The sequence below is a fragment of the Staurois parvus genome, unplaced genomic scaffold (assembly GCF_062004578.1).
Source record: "Staurois parvus isolate SC_StPar_1 unplaced genomic scaffold, SC_StPar_1.0 ptg001053l, whole genome shotgun sequence".
NCBI classification, from domain to species: Eukaryota; Metazoa; Chordata; class Amphibia; order Anura; family Ranidae; genus Staurois; species Staurois parvus.
The window spans coordinates 662,296-683,593 of record NW_028318849.1 but is presented as its reverse complement, the minus strand read 5'-3'; the positions used below and the strand labels follow the sequence as shown (position 1 = coordinate 683,593).

General features: G+C 43.3%; 1 protein-coding gene across 2 annotated transcripts in view; it reads right to left on the bottom strand.

Moving 5' to 3' along the window:
* Positions 1-15,571, bottom strand: part of LOC149440781 (uncharacterized) — a 30,170-nt gene extending 14,599 nt beyond the window's left edge. The window contains exons 1-2 of one of the 2 annotated variants that reach the window (XM_089658153.1): positions 15,519-15,571; positions 11,186-11,259 (exon numbers count right to left, since the gene is read on the bottom strand). The gene's annotated coding sequence lies outside the window, so the exon portion shown is untranslated. The remainder of the gene's footprint in view (positions 1-11,185; positions 11,260-15,518) is intronic. The other variant, XM_089658154.1, reaches the window with a different exon arrangement.
* Between the last annotated feature and the right edge of the window lie 5,727 nt (positions 15,572-21,298).

The following is a 21,298-nucleotide window of genomic DNA, read 5'->3' as shown; positions in this document are numbered from 1 at the left end:
TCAGTAACAATTCTGTCTGTCCCTGAGTAACAATTCTCTGGCACTCAGTAACAATTCTGTCTGTCCCTGAGTATGAATTCTGTGGCCCTGAGTAACAATTCTGTGTCTGTGCGAGTAACAATTCTGTGTCTGTGCAAGTAACAATTTTGTGTCTGTGCGAGTAACAATTCTCTGGCACTCAGTAACAATTCTGTCTGTCCCTGAGTAACAATTCTCTGGCACTCAGTAACAATTCTGTCTGTCCCTGAGTATGAATTCTGTGGCCCTGAGTAACAATTCTGTGTCTGTGCGAGTAACAATTCTGTGTCTGTGCAAGTAACAATTTTGTGTCTGTGCGAGTAACAATTCTCTGGCACTCAGTAACAATTCTGTCTGTCCCTGAGTAACAATTCTCTGGCACTCAGTAACAATTCTGTCTGTCCCTGAGTAACAATTCTCTGGCACTCAGTAACAATTCTGTCTGTCCCTGAGTAACAATTCTCTGGCACTCAGTAACAATTCTGTCTGTCCCTGAGTAACAATTCTCTGGCGCTCAGTAACAATTCTGTCTGTCCCTGAGTATGAATTCTGTGGCCCTGAGTAACAATTCTGTGTCTGTGCGAGTAACAATTCTGTGTCTGTGCAAGTAACAATTTTGTGTCTGTGCGAGTAACAATTCTCTGGCACTCAGTAACAATTCTGTCTGTCCCTGAGTAACAATTCTCTGGCACTCAGTAACAATTCTGTCTGTCCCTGAGTAACAATTCTCTGGCACTCAGTAACAATTCTGTCTGTCCCTGAGTATGAATTCTGTGGCCCTGAGTAACAATTCTGTGTCTGCGCGAGTAACAATTCTGTGTCTGTGCAAGTAACAATTTTGTGTCTGTGCGAGTAACAATTCTCTGGCACTCAGTAACAATTCTGTCTGTCCCTGAGTAACAATTCTCTGGCACTCAGTAACAATTCTGTCTGTCCCTGAGTAACAATTCTCTGGCACTCAGTAACAATTCTGTCTGTCCCTGAGTAACAATTCTCTGGCACTCAGTAACAATTCTGTCTGTCCCTGAGTAACAATTCTCTGGCACTCAGTAACAATTCTGTCTGTCCCTGAGTAACAATTCTCTGGCACTCAGTAACAATTCTGTCTGTCCCTGAGTAACAATTCTCTGGCACTCAGTAACAATTCTGTCTGTCCCTGAGTAACAATTCTGTCTGTCCCTGAGAATGAATTCTGTGGCCCTGAGTAAGAATTCTCTGGCACTCAGTAACAATTCTGTCTGTCCCTGAGTAACAATTCTCTGGCACTCAGTAACAATTCTGTCTGTCCCTGAGTAAAAATTCTGTGGCCCTAATAACGTTTCTGTGGCCCTAAGTAACAATTCTCTGGCACTGAGTAACAATTCTGTCTGTCCCTGAGTATGAATTCTGTGGCCCTAACTAGCGTTTCTTTGTCCCTAAATAACGATTCTGTGGCCCTCATTAACAAGTCTGTGTCCCTGAGTAATGGTTCTCTGTCCCTAAGTAACTTCTCTCTGTCCCCAATTCTCGTTTCTGTGGCCCTAACTCTGTCCCTGTCCCTAGTACAGAGCGGTCTGCCTCTGTTCAATGACTGCAGGCAAATGAAGATTTCCAAAATGGCCGCTATATATACCTCGACCATTACACAGTGCTGGCTGGCTGGCTGCTGATTGGCTGATGCGATCACATGTCGTTGAGGAATGCATTATGGGGCAGCGCGCCTTGTCTGCGCGCCTTCCCCGACATCCCCGCTCCGTCGCCGCACATGTCAGCCGCCATTTTCGGAAAAATTTCGATTCGCGCGTCCGAATTAGGCTGTTTTTCGGATTCGGCACGAATCGAAATTTTTCCGATATTCGACTCGAATTCCACTTCGGATACTTCGATTCGCTCATCTCTAGTCAGAACAGATGGTGAGGTTTGCCTTGGAGGGGATTTAAAGGTGAGAATCCGAAACGAGGAGCCTGAGATGATCTGGGAATTTCTGATCACAAGCCAGCTGAGGTAAGCCCTTGCTTACATTGAGATATCGGAATTCCTTGATTGGTAAGGCATTTTCGGAACAAAGAGTACCTATTTTACTTCCCTGTATTGATTGGTGGTTGTATGTTATGTTGTCACTATGTACTGTCCATCGAGTGTTATACAGTAGATAAGAAAAGGAGGAATAGTGGTTGACAGGTTATATGAAGCACACATCTGCTGTATTAGATCTAGAGGCATGAGGGTATAGGCACATGTAGAGAAGACAAAATAAGCCTGGTCAGGCATTATGGGCATTATATTAAGTTTTAAAGGAATGAAAGGTAAGAGGATACCCTAAGAAAATGCCCAGCGCAAGAGGAGCGCTAGAGAACTGAAGGAGCGGTTCCTCCTATACTGAGCCCCTATTATTATTATTATTATACAGTATTTATATAGCGCCAAAGGGTTTGCTCAGTGCTGTACAAAGCAAGGGGGACAGAACATGAGACAGGACAGAAACAATACAATACACGAGGGGTTCGAGGGCCCTGCTCTTTCGAGCTTACAATCTAGGAGGAAGGGGAAAGTGGTACAGGAGGAAATGGCTGTGGGGAATGAAGTGGTGGAAGGAGTGGAGGAGGTCAGTTGCTAGGTGAGGGTGGGGTAGGCTTCCCTGAAGAGGTGGGTCTTCAGGGTGTGCCTGAAGGTGATGAGGGTAGGTGACAGTATGATGGATTGGGGTAGGGAATTCCAGAGGATGGGGGAGGTCCTGGAGAAATCCTGCAATCGGGCGTGGGAGGAGGAGACCAGGGAGCTAGAGAGTAAGTGGTCCTGTGAGGAGCGAAGGGCACGGGTAGGGTAGTATTTGGGTATCAGGTCGGTTATGTAGTTTGGAACAGCGTTGTGAATGGCTTTGTAGGTCAGAGTTAGCAGTTTGAATTTGATGCGTTGGGCAATTGGGAGCCAGTGAAGGGATTGGCAGAGGGGGGTGGCGGATGTGGAGCAGTTGGTGAGGTGGATGAGTCTCGCCGCTGAGTTCAGGATCGACTGGAGTGGGGATAGTGTTCGTTTGGGTAGGCCAGTGAGAAGGGAGTTGCAATAGTCCAGGCGTGAGATGATGAGGGAGTGTATGAGTTGTTTGGTGGTGTCTGGGGTGAGGAATGTACGTATCTTGGAGATGTTTCAGAGGTGGAGCCTGCATGATCTTGATAGCAATTGGACGTGGGGTAGGAAGGAGAGGTGGGAGTCCAGGGTGACACCCAGGACTTTGGCATGTGGGGTGGGAGTGATGGTGGCGTTGTTAGTAGTGATGGAGAGGATGGTGGGGGGGGGCACGGGGTGGGGGGAAGACCAGGAGCTCGGTTTTGCACAGGTTAAGTTTGAGGAAATGGAGCGACATCCAGTCTGATATGTCGTTTAGGAGGTGGGCGATGCGGGCGGAGAGTGAGGGGGTGAGGTGGGGGGTGGAGAGGTAAATTTGTGTGTCATCGGCATAGCCCCTAGATAAATGGTGAAAGTGGACAGTGATACACAATAGGTAACAGGGTTACCAAGTCCACAGGGACTAAGAATCATGCAGATTAAACAGCTAGAGGAACAGTTATCTATTTGGGCAGGATGGATGAAGGGTGACAGATATTGTAAGATTAAACATAAGAGGAAATTTTGATGTTAGGTTGTGGAATTCATTTAGAGTAAGGCACCACAAGTAGTACATGAAGATGAAAAAAAAGCTAAAACAGAGAAATGAGAGTCAAATTGTATAGAAACATAACATTTTTGACCCTGGCCCAAACAGAATACTTTATATGTGGTCAGAGAAGGAAGATGGGATGAGCACTATGGCTGCCCATCTGATCTTAAGAGCTGGAGTAAGTTGAGTATGGGAATACAGTAAATGGGATGAAGGGATATCAGAGAACAAAATAAGAAAAGCAGAATTTAGAGAAAAGTAAAACGAAATTAAAGAAGGGATGTTTCGAAGAGAGTTAAAAGAAGGTGAGAGAATGATAATACTGTATTTTTCGCTCCATAAGACGCACTTTTTTACCCCCAAAAAAGGGGGGAAAATGTCAGTGCGTCTTATGGAGTGAATATAAAGCGGCCGGTCCGGTATTTCTGCCGTCACCATGTCAGAATACCGGGCCGGCCGCTAAGCTGTTCTCTCCTGCAGGGCCTTACCTGTTCCTCGCTCCAGCGCTGCACAGTCTTCCCGCGCTGGCTTCTGTGACAGCCGGGTGCCCACTGCGCATGTGCTGCGCTTTGTAAATGATTCGGTGTCTTCTGGGACACATGAGAGGTCCCAGAAGGCGCCGGGCCATTCACAAAGCGCAGCGCTTCTCGCGCATGCGCAGTGGGCACCCGGCTGTCACAGAAGCCGGCGCGGGAAGAAGAGGGAAAGACAACGCCGCGGGAGTGGGAGCGGGTACCTGTCAAATTCAGGTACCCGCTCCCCCTCCCTCCCCAAAGGTCAGCAGTCTCTGGTCATTCCCTGCACTGTCTACAGTCTCTGGTCATTCCCTGCACTGTCTGCAGTCTCTGGTCATTCCCTGCACTGTCTGCAGTCTCTGGTCATCCCCTGCACTGTCTGCAGTCTCTGGTCATCCCCTGCACTGTCTGCAGTCTCTGGTCATTCCCTGCACTGTCTGCAGTCTCTGGTCATCCCCTGCACTGTCTGCAGTCTCTGGTCATCCCCTGCACTGTCTACATTCTCTGGTCATTCCCTGCACTGTGTCCGCAGTCTCTGGTCATCCCCTGCACTGTGTCCGCAGTTTCTGGTCATCCCCTGCACTGTGTCCACAGTCTCTGGTCATCCCCTGCACTGTGTCCGCAGTCTCTGGTCATCCCCTGCACTGTGTCTGCAGTCTCTGGTCATCCCCTGCACTGTGTCCGCAGTCTCTGGTCATTCCCTGCACTGTGTCCGCAGTCTCTGGTCATCCCCTGCACTGTGTTTGCATTCTCTGGTCATCCCCTGCACTGTGTCCGCAGTCTCTGGCCATCTCCTGCACTGTGTCCGCAGTCTCTGGTCATCTCCTGCACTGTGTCCGCAGACTCTGGTCATCTCCTGTACTGTGTCCGCAGTCTCTGGTCATCTCCTGTACCGTGTCCGCAGTCTCTGGTCATCTCCTGTACTGTGTCCGCAGTCTCTGGTCATCTCCTGCACTGTGTCCGCTGTCTCTGGTCATCTCCTGTACTGTGTCCGCAGTCTCTGGTCATCTCCTGTACTGTGTTCGCAGTCTCTGGTCATCTGCTGTATTGTGTCCACAGTCTCTGGTCATTCCCTGTACTGTGTCTGCAGTCCATTGGTTCAGAATATTTTTTTTCTTGTTTTTAGCCTCTAAAACCTGGGTGCGTCTTATGGTCAGGTGCGTCTTATGGAGCGAAAAATACGGTAAGTTGGGAAATCATATTGGTTCTAGTAATGATGGTTCATTCTTCCATTTTCAGGATTTCCGAAGACATAGGTAGTAGAGGAACTGGCTCGGTTAAGATTGATAAAGCAATGGGCCCTGATGGTATTCATCCCAGAGTCCTAAGAGAACTGTGAGGTCTAGTTGTTTGACCAATAACTGATCTTTTTAATCAATCTCTTCTAACCGAAGTTTCCATGACTGGCGGACAGCTAATATTGTACCTATCCACAAGAAGGGCAGCAAGGTAGAAGCTGGCAATTAAAGGCCACTGAGTTTAATATCGGTTGTAGTCAAGTTAATGGGATCACTCCTGAAAATAAGGATTATCTTTGGAAAGATGCTGAGTGTATCTTTTTGTGTCTGTTCCCTACTGCAGTAGTTAATAATTTGGAACCACTAATCAATATGAGGATAGGAGTTGCCTATCTATAACATTTTCAGTATCATGTCCAGAACAATAGCCAGGAAGAGGTCAGGCCGAAGCTATATATTTACCTATCTATATAGTAGCTGGGTTCTGGTGTGCAAAGTTTCTACCTTCTGTCTTCTGATATGAAAATAAACTGTTTTTAAAAAAAAGTTACGAGTGCTGCTGTTATATAATTTTCTGTTAGAGGGTGGCTACGTTCATTCTCCATGGTATGTAGGAACAAACCATCTTCTTTTGCTTGCTCCCAAGATGGACTATGGGATTTGTAGTGTACATAGAGCAGTGCACATGACCGTAACTAATGTTACCTGCTCCTTCCAAATAAACAAAAGTCATGGGGAAAGGAGAGGTTTGGGAGTTCATGAATAACACTACCAAGAGGCAAAAAAACTCAGTAAGAAATTATTTCATGAAAAATAGATTGCAGGGCCAATAAGTAGTGCATATGTATAGATAATTTTTGGAGAATACGGATATTGTTAGTGTCATTTACGCCTGAACTAGGAAGATTTCGTATTGGTCAGTTTTTTTATACTTAGGTTATAAGTAGAGATGAGCGAATCGAACCAGGCGAACCGGAATTCGATACGAATTTCAGGAAAAATTCGATTCGCGGCGAATCCGAATATTTGCCTCTAATTTTTCCCGATCAGCCGGCAAAAGTGTCCCTGCAGAGAGCTCCGCTATTTCTGACATTTCTCTGACAGTTCCTTCACATGTACAGCGGTTGAAACATTGTATCTATTAGTTTCCATTTAGGATACAGATGTTTCAACCGCTGTACATGTGAAGAAGCTGTCAGAGAACTGTCAGAAATAGAGGAACTCTGCACATACACTTTTTGCCGGTTTGGAATTCTTATTTTCATCCTACTTCTTCTTCTTCTTCTTCATCCTCATCCTCAGAAGAAGAAGATGAGGATGAGGATGAAGAAGAAGAAGAAGAAGTAGGATGAAAATAAGAATAATTCCAAGCCGGCAAAAAGTGTATGTGCAGAGTTCCTCTATTTCTGACAGTTCTCTGACAGCTTCTTCACATGTACAGCGGTTGAAACATCTGTATCCTAAATGGAAACTAATAGATACAAATTGTATCTATTAGTTTCCATTTAGGATACAGATGTTTCAACCGCTGTACATGTGAAGAAGCTGTCAGAGAACTGTCAGAAATAGAGGAACTCTGCACATACACTTTTTGCCGGTTTGGAATTCTTATTTTCATCCTACTTCTTCTTCTTCTTCTTCTTCATCCTCATCCTCATCCTCAGAAGAAGAAGAGGATGAGGATGAGGATGAAGAAGAAGAAGAAGAAGAAGAAGTAGGATGAAAATAAGAATAATTCCAAGCCGGCAAAAAGTGTATGTGCAGAGTTCCTCTATTTCTGACAGTTCTCTGACAGCTTCTTCACATGTACAGCGGTTGAAACATCTGTATCCTAAATGGAAACTAATAGATACAAATTGTATCTATTAGTTTCCATTTAGGATACAGATGTTTCAACCGCTGTACATGTGAAGAAGCTGTCAGAGAACTGTCAGAAATAGAGGAACTCTGCACATACACTTTTTGACGGTTTGGAATTCTTATTTTCATCCTACTTCTTCTTCTTCTTCTTCTTCTTCTTCTTCATCCTCATCCTCATCCTCTTCTTCTTCTGAGGATGAGGATGAGGATGAAGAAGAAGAAGAAGAAGAAGAAGTAGGATGAAAATAAGAATAATTCCAAGCCGGCAAAAAGTGTATCTGCAGAGCTCCTCTATTCTGCAGATACACTTAGAGGAGCTCTGCAGATACACTTTTTGCCGGCTTGGAATTAATCTTATTTTCATCCTACTTCTTATTCTTCTTCTTCTTCTTCATCCTCATCCTCATAAGAAGAAGAAGAGGATGAGGATGAGGATGAAGAAGAAGAAGAAGTAGGATGAAAATAAGAATAATTCCAAGCGGGCAAAAAGTGTATCTGCAGAGCTCCTCTAAGTGTATTTGCAGAATGTCATTTATGGAAAAAATTAGATACAATGTTTCAACCGCTGTATGGAGTGAATGTCCCAGAACTGTCAGAAATAGTCTATTTCTGACAGTTCTGGGACACTCACTCCATACAGCGGTTGAAACATTGTATCTATTTGTTTCCATAAATGGATCCATTTATGGAAACAAATAGATACAATGTTTCAACCGCTGTATGGAGTGAGTGTCCCAGAACTGTCAGAAATAGACTATTTCTGACAGTTCTGTGACATTCACTCCATACAGCGGTTGAAACCGCTGTATGGAGTGAATGTCACAGAACTGTCAGAAATAGCCTATTTCTGACAGTTCTGGGACATTCACTCCATACAGCGGTTGAAACCGCTGTATGGAGTGAATGTCACAGAACTGTCAGAAATAGCTTATTTTTGACAGTTCTGGGACATTCACTCCATACAGCGGTTGAAACATTGTATCTATTTGTTTCCATAAATGGATCCATTTATGGAAACAAATAGATACAATGTTTCAACCGCTGTATGGAGTGAGTGTCCCAGAACTGTCAGAAATAGGCTATTTCTGACAGTTCTGGGACACTCACTCCATACAGCGGTTGAAACCGCTGTATGGAGTGAATGTCACAGAACTGTCAGAAATAGACAGAAACTGTCACAGAACTGTCCTTCTTTCTCATCCTTCTCCTTCTTCTCATCCTTCTCCTTCTTCTCATCCTTCTCCTTCTTCTCATCCTTCTCCTTCTTCTCATCCTTCTCCTTCTTCTCATCCTTCTTCTCATCCTTCTCCTTCTTCTCATCCTTCTTCTCATCCTTCTCCTTCTTCTCATCCTTCTCCTTCTTCTCATCCTTCTCCTTCTCCTTCTTCTCATCCTTCTCCTTCTTCTCATCCTTCTCCTTCTCCTTCTTCTCATCCTTCTCCTTCTCCTTCTTCTCATCCTTCTCCTTCTTCTCATCCTTCTCCTTCTTCTCATCCTTCTTCTCATCCTTCTCCTTCTTCTCATCCTTCTCCTTCTTCTCATCCTTCTCCTTCTCCTTCTTCTCATCCTTCTCCTTCTTCTCATCCTTCTTCTTCTCATCCTTCTCCTTCTTCTCATCCTTCTTCTCATCCTTCTCCTTCTTCTCATCCTTCTCCTTCTTCTCATCCTTCTCCTTCTTCTCATCCTTCTTCTCATCCTTCTCCTTCTTCTCATCCTTCTTTTCATCCTTCTCCTTCTTCTCATCCTTCTCCTTCTTCTCATCCTTCTTCTCATCCTTCTCCTTCTTCTCATCCTTCTTCTCATCCTTCTCCTTCTTCTCATCCTTCTTCTCATCCTTCTTCTCATCCTTCTTCTCATCCTTCTCCTTCTTCTCATCCTTCTCCTTCTTCTCATCCTTCTCCTTCTCCTTCTTCTCATCCTTCTCCTTCTCCTTCTCCTTCCTCATCTCCAAGGGCATTTAAATTAAAGGTACAGTGTTCTGCACTAATTTAAAGGCTCTCTGAAGCCTAGAAACCCTTTTTATAAGTTAACTTCGTATTAATTCGCATCGAATCGAATTTCTTCCTGAAATTCGCCGAATCAGCCGAATCGAATTTTTGAAAAATTCGCTCATCTCTAGTTATAAGTAAAAAAAAAACACAAGCAAAAACAAAAAAGTAAAAAACAACTTTAATAAACTTCTAATAATATATATTTTCCATAAGCAGGATTTGATTTTTTGGCACCTCATTTTGTATTCTTTACCTGTTATGTACTCTTGTATGATGAGTTTTTGTATGTAAAAGCTATTCAGCCACCACAAAATATTTGTAAATGAAAAAAAAAATCTGGATTTTTTTTTACACCAGGTTTTATTTTCATTCATTCCCTTGTACTTTACATCTGTCTGCAACAGTGACATACTGTGTGTAAGGTTGTGACAAAGAATCACTGGGACAAGATGTGAAAGTGAATGTTTCCAAAGGGCACATGGTAATAACGTTCGACAGCGTTCCTAGCCCTTCCCCAATAGGTCCAAAATGGAAAAAATGGCTGGAGTTGGGCTTTAATGGTATTGTACAGAGAAATCCTTTACCACCTCTTCTGGAGTTCCCTGCCAGCGCTCTCCGCTCTTCTTTCTGCAGGTGCCCCTTCAGAAAGCCATGTGCTGAGGGGCCATCTGTGTGGACATGCTTCCAATTCAGGCTGTGTGAGTCCATAGACACACACATCACCAGTTACAGGAGTTTGACTGACAGCAGTGATTATGGCTCCCACTGGCCTCAGTATCTCTTGAGAGAGCAGGAAATGAGGGGAATGAGGAGAATGTGGTTGCAGCTGGGACAGTGCTGGATCGGTGGAGAAAAGTGACATTAAAGGCACGTTTTTTTAAGCTAACAAACATGTCATACTTACCTGCTCTCAGCAGCCCTGATTCTCCTCATCTCGGGTCCCTTGTCGGCGCTCCTGGCCCTTCCTTCCAGCCATGTGACCCTACAGCAAGCAGCTTGCTATGGGGGCACCCAAGCAGTCCATTCACACACAGAGATGTGGCTTGGCTCAGACCCCTCTCTCTCTTCATTGGCTTCCACTGCTGTCTCTGCCAGTGAGGAATGGGGCTCAAGTAAGTATTGGGGGGGGGGGGGGGGCTGGGGGGGGGGGCTGGGAGTACTGCTGCATGCAGAAGGTTTTTTTACCTTCATGCATTGGATTTAGTTAAAGGGGACATCGGCTGGTGTCCTGAAGAGTTTTGTCCAGATAATCTTCTACAACTACTACTATCTTAAAGCTGAAGTCTACTGCTTGCTACAAGCACGGACCTTTATATACCTCAAGTTCTGAACAAGTCCTCAAGTTGTACATAGTTCTTGTTTTTGGAGTATCCCACCTAATTCTCTCAACCTAATCCAAGTTCTCTAGAAATAAAAACAACAAAAACACCTGGACAGTATTCCTGCGGCTTCTACGGGAGTAGAGCTACATTGAATTCACAACACTGCTCCTTGTAATCAACAGAAGTACCTTTTCTGGCCTTAGTTTATAGAGGACCAATGTATAAGAATGAATGGGGCTGTACAGGGAATATTGCTGAATCAAGGAAGAAGGTGAGTATATTACCAGACAGGCTGCACTCAACTGTGGGACTGAATTCTTTAAATGATTGCTATTACCAAGGGTACAGTAGTCCTTTAAGTCACCCCAGAACCAGGACACCTACCTGTGGGTAAGATATTCACTTACAGACCTGCCATGTAAGCCATGGAATTACCCAGAAGAAGCATTGCCTGAAAGTGTCACTACCTGTTCTTTCTACTCCAGTTAACATATCCCCAAATATATCACAGCTGAAAAAATCATGCAACCTTGCATGCTTATTTCCTAAAACAGAGTAAATAATATATTTTGATAAATATATTGAATTCTGATAATTACTTTACCTAGGTTTTGGAGTAGAAATCAGTATATGACAGCACCGTTCTTCACTACAGTAGTGATTTCCTTTGGTAAAAGCCTAGAATACATAATAAAAAGAACAAGATGGGAACAGTGAAACAGCACAAACAAAGAAAACTCCAAAAAGAAACACAAATCAAATTACTAGATATTATTGCATGCACTCTTCCATAATTGCACTACAGAAACTAATAATAAAATGTTTATAATTAAAAAAAAATTATATGAATATGTAGCACCCTCCTAGATGCTAGGATTAGTTAGAATTAGTGCTGGCTCACTGTGTTCAGTGGAGCTGTGTGTATTTTGGCAGGTAAATTTAGCTTGCCTCACTGTAATCAGTGTGGCTACAATTGATTAGTTAGGTCTGTTCAGTGTTATCAGCTGCTGCCAGTCTGATAGCTCCCTCTACATTTTAGAAAGCTGTGAGAACTTTCTGGATTATAGGTGTGGAGCTATGCACATGGCAGCATGAATATTTTTACAGCCCTGGCCAATCCCATGGAGCATAGAACTGAAGAATGCTGGGAGACTGTAAATATTCTCTGAGGACACCGAGCTCTGTTTTTTTTCCTGCATTGGATCAATCCAGACTGGAGGGTAGCTGCCCTCCAAGGCAACACTGCCATGTGTTTGTTGTTCAAGAGGCCTTAGGTGGGTGACCTGAGGGCCTAGATGCTGAAGAGAAGTCACTGAGGGGTGGGGTCTGCTGAAGATCTGGTCTGGTTTCATTGGAGGAAAGTGTTGCTTTGGAAATTGAAATTGAAATTGGAAGGAGGCAACCAGCTGTCCCTGGACCTTTCATGAGTACAGACTGCTGAGAGATCTCAGAGACTTTTGGGCTGCTGCCACACCACCCCTCTGGTGTTAGAGATTCAGCTGTGTGTTTGCTAAAGGGGACATCAGCTGGTGTACTCAAGAGCTTAGTCTGCCTAGTTCTCTGTGAAGGGACTCTAAAGAAAGGAGTCTGATTGCTTTTACTGTTCTACTACAAGCTAAGTCCACAGTTTGCTATATGCAAGGACTTCTGCCTCAGCCTTACAGAAAGGACTTCGCTGTCCTCAATTTGTACATAGTTTCTGTTTTTGGAGTATCCTACTCCATTCCTTCATCTGTATCCAAGTTCTCCAAAAATAAAAACAACCAAAACAAAACCCCTAGATTGGTTACAGAGGAAACAAGTGAATGCGTTTGTGTGCCTGGCTGTGGAACAATCCACCGGGGAAGAACCTTGGCAAATTTCCAGCGGCTCCTATGGGAGTAAGCAGTACACATAAATGTCAGGGACATCCTAATTCAACCAGTTTGAGAGTTTAGTAGCCTAAAGGTGCCTACAGAAATTAAATTATCTTTGCTCAATCCCGCTAGTTGCACTTTTGTGTGTCTGTCAGTACTTCAAGTCTGCAGGAGCTTGTGGAATCTGGATGTGTGATGAATGTGATGACAGCACCTCTTATTTCAAAAAGCAGCATTGTACAGCAAACATGTCTTGTTTTCAGAAGGCAATGCTGACCGGTATTTCATTGGATTTATTTTCTTTTTGTATCTTTTGCTTAACAATAACCTGCCTAGCTGTACTGATACATAGCATATAAAACACCTCCGTCCTTAAAACTTCACATCCTCTGCCACATCCTCCTTTCCAGGAAATGAGTAGTACTCACAAACAGGACAGAACAAGGCAGAATGCCTCCGCAGAACATTGTTCATGAGACCATGTCCCTCTGTTTAGGGTTGTGAAAGCTTAACCATAACTTGCAGCTATCCTTTATTCTGTAATTTGTCTGTTTTTACTCCGGTGCACAAAAAAATGGATCTTTGCAACAATTCAATACTCAAACAAGACTGCTGGGCAACCGTTTTATTAATTATTAATTTTTTTATTTTATTTATTTCATATTATGAAGAATGGAGCAGAAGATTTTGAAATAGGCAAAGTGGGTGAAGAAACACCCAGGATGTCCAGGTTAGGTCTAGAACTATGCCAGAGAGAACTTAGTGTAGCCAAGGCATTAAACAGTAGAAAGACTTGGCTTGCCGTGCTCCACCTATAACAGAATATCACTATTGCAGTGGTTCCCAATCTATGGCCCATGAGCTGGATGCAGCCCTTTGATTGCCTTTATCCAGCCCTTGTAGCATTATTCCCCTTACTGTCAGCAACAGTGGGGAATTGTTCCTGCCACTGACACTGAAAATGGGGCACTATTCCTTCCACTGACACCAATGGTGGGGTGCTATTCCTCCCACTGACACCAATGGTGGGGTGCTATTCCTCCCACTGACACTGATTGTGGGGCATTATTCTTCCCACCGACATCAATGAGGGGGCACTACTCTGCACACTAATATCACTGATGGGCATTCCTCCCACTGATACTAATGATGGGGCACTATTCCTCCCACGAACTCAAATTATGGGGCACTATCCCTTCCACTGATACCAATGATGGGGCACTATTCCTTCCACTGATACCAATGATGGGGCACAATTCCTCCCACGGACACCAAAGATGCAGCATGATTCCTCCCGCTGATACCAATGATGGTGCACTACTCCTCCTACTGATACCAATGATGGGGCACAATTCCTCCCACTGATACAAATGATTGGGCATTCTTCCCACTGAAACGAATGATGGGCCACTATTCCTCCTACTGACACCAATGATGGGGCACTATTCCTCCCACTGATACCAATGATGGGGCACTATTCCTCCCACTGATACCAAACAAGGGGCACTATTTTGTTTACTGATACCAATGATGGGGCATTATTCCTTCTACTGATACCAATGATGGGGCACTATTCCTCCCACTGATACCAATGATGGGGCACTATTCCTCCCACTGATACAAATGATGGGGCATTATTCATCCCACTAAAACCAATGATAAGGCACTATTCCTCCCACTGATACCAAGGATGGGGCACTATTCCTCCCACTAAAACCAATGATGGGGCACTATTACGCTTCTTAATACCAATGATGGGACATTGTTTACTCCCACTGATGCCAGGATATTTTCTACTCCCACTGGCCACAGTGCAGCCCCCCTAATGTTTGAAGGACAGTAAACTGGCCCTTTGTTTAGAAAGTTTGGAGAACCCGGCATTATTGGTTGAAGTGACACTTTAATTAGTAAATTATACTAATCTATAATTTTCTACTACTGCAGTGCTGTATCATAACTGCATTTTTCTGTGGATATATTTCTATGGAAAAGTATTTATTTAGCTATTATGTAATAATTATTTGAAATGTTCCTTACACACCAGTCACACAGATCTTGACTTTGAAATCGTGCGAATTACCGTGAAGTTGCACAAATGTCAAAGTCGGATGTCATGCTGATTTGATGTGTGATTTGCAAGACATCTGACACAGAAAAAAGGAAAAGGTCTGTGTCCTTTTCCATTTTTGTGGACATAAAATTCTGCTCCATTTCTGTCCTTTTTTTTTTTTTTGTCACCTATGAGTAATTGCTTCTACAATTAAAAAAACAGACATGTAAAAAAGTAAAAACAAATGTACACTGAATTCAACAGAAGAGGCATATACAAACTGTAAGGCTGCTTTCACACTAATCTTTTTTTTTGCTTTTACGTTATAAAAGGCAGAAGAAAAATGTGTGACAATGTAATCCTTATCCTGTAAACTCTTAACACTGATCTGTTGTGGGTCCGCTGCATTTTTTAAAATTCTGCTCGTTGCATTTTTGGTGCAGGTTTGGTGTGGTAAAAAAATGCACCAAAACACACCTCCTCATTGAAATGAATGAAAATGCAGCAAAAACATATAAAAAATGCACTGGCGTTTTTGGTGTGGTTTTTCAGTCACAAAAAATGCACCACAAACGCAGTAAAAAGTGACAAAAAATGCATATGCTTTTTTAACGTGTTTTTGCTATGGATTAGTGTGAAAGTAGCTTTACTGCAACAGGGCTGAAGGTAAAAAGAGTTCATTTAGGTGCCACTAAGTATAATATAACTTTTTTTTAAGAACACTTTTACACCATTACAGCAGTCATTACCAAAAAAACAGAATGCAGGGAATGGTTCTTCCCTACATTTACAGCCAAGGGCATGTGCCTGCCAGGGAAGGACTGTAGGACATCCGTGGTACATTTTGAATTAACAATATACAGTATACCCCATTGTACTTAAAAATTAAGAGCTAAATAGCTAATGAACAAAACTAATAAACACAAGAATGGTGTAAAGGATACTCTGGTGGTCACAAAAGTCTGCAAAGATTAATTCTCAAAAAGTCTCCAAATAAAGTTAAACTCAGGTTGTTTCAAGTAGAGACTTACCAGGCGGTTGAAGAGTCTAGAGTATGCATACATTCCAGATGTCTCTGGCTTTTATAAGGTCTCTAAAAAGTTTCAGTTTTGTTTTTTACATCTGTCGTGTTATATGTTTTTATAGTACCTTTTTTTTCCTTAAAGAAAAACACAGCAATAAAGTGTGTGGTTATCTTTTAATAATTAGCGTATATAAGAAGATGAATGGAAAAAGCAAAAAACTAAACTTGTAGCCAGTCAATCTTGGTTACCTATTATCTAGGGCAGGGGTCTCCACACTTTCTGAACAAGTTTACTGTCCTTTAGACTATAGGGGGGCAGCAGAATGTGGCCAGTGAGAGTAAAAAATTCTGTGGATTCAATGGGAGTAAAGAATTTCTTAGCTTTGATGGCCAGTGGGATTAGTAAATTACACAATGCCTGTGATCAGTAGGAGAAGAAATAGTACCCCATCATAGGTGTTAGTGAGAGGAATAGTGCCCCATCACGGTATTAGTGGGAAGAATAGTGCCCCATCATTGGTATTAGTGGGAAGAATAGTGCCCCATAATTGGTATTAGTTGGAAGAATAGTGCCCCATCATTGGCATTAGTGGGAAGAAGAGTGCCACATCATTGGCATTAGTGGGAAGAATAGTACCCCATCATTGGTATAAGTGGGCAGACTAGTGCCCCATCATTGGCATTAGTGGGAAGAATAGTACCCCATCATTGGTATAAGTGGGCAGACTAGTGCCCCATCATTGGCATTAGTGGGAAGAATAGTGCCCCATCATTGGTATAAGTGGGCAGACTAGTGCCCCATCATTGGCATTAGTGGGAGGAATAGTGCCCCATCATTGGTATTAGTTGGAAGAACAGTGCGGAATAGTGCCCCATCATTGGTATTAGTGGGAAGAATAGTGCCCCATCATTGGCATTAGTGAGAAGAAGAGTGCCCCATCATTGGTATTAGTGGGAAGAATAGTGCCCCATCATTAGTATTAGTGGGAAGAATAGTGCCCCATCATTGGCATTAGTGGGAAGAATAGTGCCCCATCATTGGATCATTGGTATTAGTGGGAGGAATAGTGTCTCATCATTGGTATTAGTGGGCGGAATAGTGCCCCATCATTGGTATTAGTGGGAAGAATAGTGCCCCATCATTGGTATTAGTGGGAAGAATAGTGCCCCATCATTGGTATTAGTGGGCGGAATAGTGCCCCATCATTGGTATTAGTGGGAAGAATAGTGCCCCATCATTGGTATTAGTGGGAAGAATAGTGCCTCATCATTGGTATAAGTGGGCAGAATAGTGCCACATCATTGGCATTAGTGGGAAGAATAGTGCCCCATCATTGGCATTAGTGAGAAGAAGAGTGCCCCATAATTGGCATTAGTGGGAAGAATAGTGCCCCATCATTGTTATTAGTGGGAAGAATAGTGCCCTATCATTGGCATTAATTGGAAGAAGAGTGCCCCATCATTAGTATAAGTGGGAAGAATAGTGCCTGATCATTGGTAATAGTGGAAAGAATAGTGCCTGATCATTGGCATTAGTGGGCAGAATAGTGCCCCATCATTGGTATTAGTGGTAAGAATAGGGCCCCATCATTGGTAGCAATGGGAGGAATAGTGCCTCGTTGTTGGTGTCAGGGGCAGGAGTTGTGCCCCACTGTTGGTGTCAGTGGGAAGAAAAGTGCCTCATATCGGTTGGAGGAATAGCACCCCAAAGGCCAGACAAAGGCTAGCAAAGGACCGCATCCAGCCACAGGGCCACAGTTTGGAGACCACTGGTATAGAGAATTAAAATTAATTATATATAACCTAAATACACCCGTATAGTTATAGTAAAGCAACAATGTAAAAGTGTTAAGCCACTGCTATAGCAGCCATTGTGTGCACAGCTGATTCATCACACCCAGGTGAAAATAAGTTATGTACAGTATCTGAGCAGGAGAACCCAAAAGTGGATGGCATTATTTCTATCCAAGGATGATACTTTTTTCAGTGTACCTATGTATCGTCCTCCTTGACTTAAATAAAGAATATTTTAAAATTGTTTTATTCTCTTTTCAATAGTTAGAGATAGATTTTATCTATGGATTATTGAACCATGTAAATGTTATCTTTACATCTTATTCAATTGTAACATATTAATAAAAATATGTAATATAGTGTGCACACTTGTCTCTGGTGTCCCAAGGGTGCCTTGGCAAAATGCCCAAAAATTGTATGCAAGCCAGCAGGGGGATCGATCCTGCCTTTTAGTGCACAAAGTTACAGGTTTTTATTGTGCAATTTTATGACCTTCTAGCTGCCAGCATCCTAACAACCAATGACATCATCAGTTGATAAGGAGGATATCGGGTGCATGCACATCATGCTTGTTTGGCCCTCCCCTTCCCGTCTCCATCAGCACTGGGGTCACATTAGTAGAGTGAGGGAGAGAAAATGAGAGACACATTGGAATACTAGTCAGTACCAGTGTGCAAAGGTGTATTTGCTTTGGAAGAATAAATCACCTGTAATGTTGGGTGTACTGGATGTGTGTAGAATAGTTTTTACATTTTAGATTGGGGTGCCTTGAGATTGTGCAGAATTTTAAAGGGTGCCTTGAGGTTATCCATAATTTTAAAGTATGCCTTGACTGAAAAAAGGTTGAGAAACATTGCTCTACCCCAGGCATGTCCAAAGTCCGGCCCGCGGGCCATTTACGGCCCGGGGGTCGGTTTAATACGGCCCTCCAACAGCCCTCCCTGCTCTGTGTAATGTGGCCCTCCCACGGCCCTCCCTTCTATGGCAGACAGTCTTCTGCTTGAGAGCAGAGGGCAGTGCGCATGCCTGACTGCGGCGCGTTCTCCCTGGTCTGTGTAAATGCGGCTGTCGCACGGCCCTCCCTTCTGTGGCAGACAGTCTTCTGCTTGATAGCAGTGCGCATGCGTGACTGCGCCGCGCTGGGAGCGACAGAGGGCGGTGACGTCAGGGCCAGGCTTCCAGCGTGAAGTGTGTTTCTCTTCCCCTCCCGGCTGCCGAGCAGAGACTTCAGCTCCAGCTACCTTTTTCACCCTTCACATTAGTGCAGGTAAGTTTTTTTTTAATTTATTTTCAATACATTGTGAAAACTCAGCTGTCAGGTGATCTTAATGTTATGAAATGAAAAGTATGTCGTTTGCAATTAACTTAGCATAAAATAATTTATTTGCATTTAATTGTAATGGTTCAAAGAATGTTCGGAAAAATGTTCGGCCCTCCACCATGTTCACTTCATCCAATCTGGCCCTCTTTGAAAAAAGTTTGGACACCCCTGCTCTACCCCATACTCATTCATGTGGGGGCGGTATCTGGGGGCCACCTTATTATTAAAAGGGGCTTTCAGATTCTGATAAGTCCTCTGCCTGCAGACCCCCAAAACCACTGTGCAAAGGTTGTGGGGATAACATTAACATGGCAACAATACACCTAAGGTGACCCTCCCATATTGAGGGCACATGGTCCTGAAAGGGTCTAATATCAGAAAACAAACTCCCAAATGTCCTCAAAATACATAGCAGACCCTTGCAGAGGTATGTGCTTTTTGTTTTTTTGTTTTTTTTTAAACAACAACAATTATAACTGGCAAAGTCCTTTACCAGCAATCTTAAAAAGTTTTTCCTTTGTAAATGTCACTGCTGCAGCACTTTCCATACATCACAGAGATGCACCCTTCAGAGGCAGGATTAGGACGCTCTCTAAGCCCATTATTTAAAGGTATTGAAAATGTTTAATGTTTAACTTTATGCTTTTAAAAATTTCACTCTTCCCGGCCAAATGACCATTATTATTTTTTTTCATTGTATTTGATTGCATTGGCACAAGATCCCCATGGCAGTGCATATTATTTCCTCCTATTCAAATATACGTATTATTCAAATATAAAACTGTCTTGATGGGTGGGCCATTCTGAAGCAGTGGGTGTTTCTACGCAGGCTTAGTTTAAACACAGACTTCTCTAGGTGATGCCCATATGTGATGCTATGTCCCCATAATCAAATGAACCAATATCCAATGAATGGAAGAGATGGTTCAGAGACTGTAAGGATGTGAAGAAAAAAACTAGATGGTGCTGGAAGTCCTCCAGCCAGGAAATGAGGCAGGTTCCATCTGACTTTCTGAATCATCTAATGCACACTGTGAGAAGCATACAGTATGCAGTGAAATCAGATTAAGTAATTTCAGTTCAGGAGCCTGTACAACTGTGCAAAACTAAAAGTAGAAGTTGGAGTTCAGTGTTAAAGTGAGATCTCTGTTGTATGTTGTTTTATTGTAATACTCTGCCAAGTCTATGCTAAGTGGCCCAACAGTCGGACAAGAAGGGGTTCAACGTTAAACTGCGTAAGTGGTTCTTTACTGATAGAGCGGTAAGTACGCAGAACCCCCTTCCACAGTAGGTTCACTGGAGAGTGTACAAAAGTTCAAAAAAACATTTAAGTGTTTCTTAGCAAACACAATTTCCAGGAATATGAAAAATTGTAGTCTCATACAAAGACCATCAGTTTTAACTGGATGGGCCGATATTTTTATTCAACTACATAACTTTACAGAAACGCACACAGATCCAAAAGCAGATGTTCTTGATGCATTGCTGCATTGGGTTGGAGACATCACTGTATGTAGTAAACGCTCTGATTATTAAAAATACTGCAGTTGCAGTTGTCATGCCTTTAGCAATTTGTTCTTTGTTAATTAGGCATTATTAGTATGCCTTATCAGTTTGTAATTCTCTGTTCATTGTGTAACTGCTCCATCTAGTGGCTGTTTGTATACACTGCATCTTTTCACAGTAGAAGTTTGACCCATTTCAGCTTCCATAGCTTGTAGCCTATGAACTCTGATTACATCATCAGCTCTGCTCATAGCAGCCATTTCCTCATCACAGACTCCATTCCTGTGGTAACCACGCTGCTGGTAGGATCCAACCCTCACATTCAGGTTCACAATAGCATCGTCGGTACGTCTACACACATGTCTATATCTTATGCATCTGTGTTTTATGTAACCTACATGTCTTACATGTGTTTATATGTGCATTGCCTTACTGTAATGTATAATATGCTTTGTCACATGGCAGACAGTGTTACTAAGCGCCTTATTTTCTGTTCCTCAGTTTCACCTCTTATATCTTTGCAATAAAGACAAAGTTGGACGTTGCTTCTTTGTCAACTCATTGCCGAGAAAGGTTTAGCTGTCTGTCAAGCTATGTACCTTCACACATAAGGAGGACAGAACAGTGAAACGACGGCTTCTTACAAGCTGGATACGAGGATTGCGACTCCTGAAGTCCTGACTGCAGTGAAACGACGGCTTCTTACAAGCTGGATACGAGGACTGCGACTCCTGAAGTCCTGACTGCAGTGAAACGACGGCTTCTTACAAGCTGGATACGAGGACTGCGACTCCTGAAGTCCTGACTGCAGTGAAACCACGGCTTCTTACAAGCTGGATACGAGGACTGCGACTCCTGAAGTCCTGACTGCAGTGAAACGGTGGCTTCTCACAAGCTGGATAAGAGGAACTACGCAGCATCGCCACCCGCAGTGGTTGCAAGTGTGCTAACCCGTTCACAGCATCATCATGTCAGCAAGGGAATCCGGACAGTTCGAGACAAGGTCTCGCATCTCAGTTAACTCCAGAGGCTCAGGGAGATCTTTGAGCAGCTCCACCGTAGCCATTGCCCGCGCGAAGGCCGAGGCCGCCAAAACCCGCGCGACATTTGCCGAACAAGAAAGACAATTAAAAATAGAGAAAGCATGCATGGAAGAAGCTCTAGAA